Raw genomic sequence first — 1,472 nt, 5'->3', positions numbered from 1 at the left:
CCCCCCCCCCCCCTGAAAAACCCCATCAACAACAACAACAACAACAACAACAACAACAACAACAACAACAACAAAACACCAACGTGGGGCAAAACTAAGAGCAAAATGTACAAGACATAAATGGAGACACATTCATTAGAACACATTAGAACACATTAGAACACATTAGAACATATTAGAACACATTAGAACATATTGGAACACATTAGATCATATTGGAACACATTAGATCATATTGGAATACAGAAATTTAAAAAACAAGCAGAAAGTGACTGTTGAAACTAAATCCTAAAGATCAAAGTGAAAAAAACAAAACAGGTGAAAATATACACAAACATAAAAACACAGGTGAAAATATACACACAGGCGAAAAAATAGGTGAAAAATACACACAGGCGAAAAAACACAGGTGAAAAAAAAAAGCACATCCCAGGACAAGTCGAGTACGCCAGAGAGGGGGAACTTGTGGTGGGGAACATCAAAAGTTGCACTGGTTTTGGTGGAAATGTTCAGATATATATACAATGTATATATTATACACATACACACCAACATTACTAGTAATTGTAAAACAGTACACACACACATACACACACACCAACATCACAAAACAGTACACACACACACATTAACATCACTAGTACTAATAATGGTAAAACTGTACACACACACACACACACACAGCGAGCGACACAGTACACATTTACCACACACAGTCCTCACCTCAAGCACAAATTCTCCGCAGCAGTAACATTTGAAGGGAAAATCTCATGTCAGTGAAATATGGGGTGGAATTTGGGGAAATCTCATCAGTGAAATATGGGGTGGAATTTGGGGAAATTTCATGTCAGTGAAATATGGGGTGGAATTTGGGGCAATCTCATGTCAGTGAAATATGGGGTGAAATTTGGGCAAATCTCATGTCTGTGAAATATGGGGTGAAATTTGGGGAAATCTCATGTCTGTGAAATATGGGGTGATATTTGGGGAAATCTCATGTCAGTGAAATATGGGGTGAAATTTGGGGAAATCTCATGTCTGTGAAATATGGGGAAATCTCATGTCAGTGAAATATGGGGTGGAATTTGGGGAAATCTCATGTCTGTGAAATATGGGGTGGAATTTGGGGAAATCTCATGTCAGTGAAATATGGGGTGAAATTTGGGGAAATCTCATGTCTGTGAAATATGGGGAAATCTCATGTCAGTGAAATATGGGGTGGAATTTGGGGAAATCTCATGTCTGTGAAATATGGGGTGGAATTTGGGGAAATCTCATGTCAGTGAAATATGGGGTGAAATTTGGGGAAATCTCATGTCAGTGAAATATGGGGTGACATTTGTCAAGCCAGTGTCAGAGTAAGCATCATGCAGTGTTGCCTGGAGAGAGAGAGAGAGAGAGAGAGAGAGAGAGAGAGAGAGAGAGAGAGAGGGAGAGAGAAAGAGAGAGAGGGAGAGAGAGAGGGAGAGAGA

This window comes from Aplysia californica, unplaced genomic scaffold, assembly GCF_000002075.1.
Source record: "Aplysia californica isolate F4 #8 unplaced genomic scaffold, AplCal3.0 scaffold00057, whole genome shotgun sequence".
In the NCBI taxonomy this organism is placed as follows: Eukaryota; Metazoa; Mollusca; class Gastropoda; order Aplysiida; family Aplysiidae; genus Aplysia; species Aplysia californica.
The sequence above is the reverse complement of the archived record's forward strand: the minus strand, read 5'-3'. Positions refer to the sequence as shown.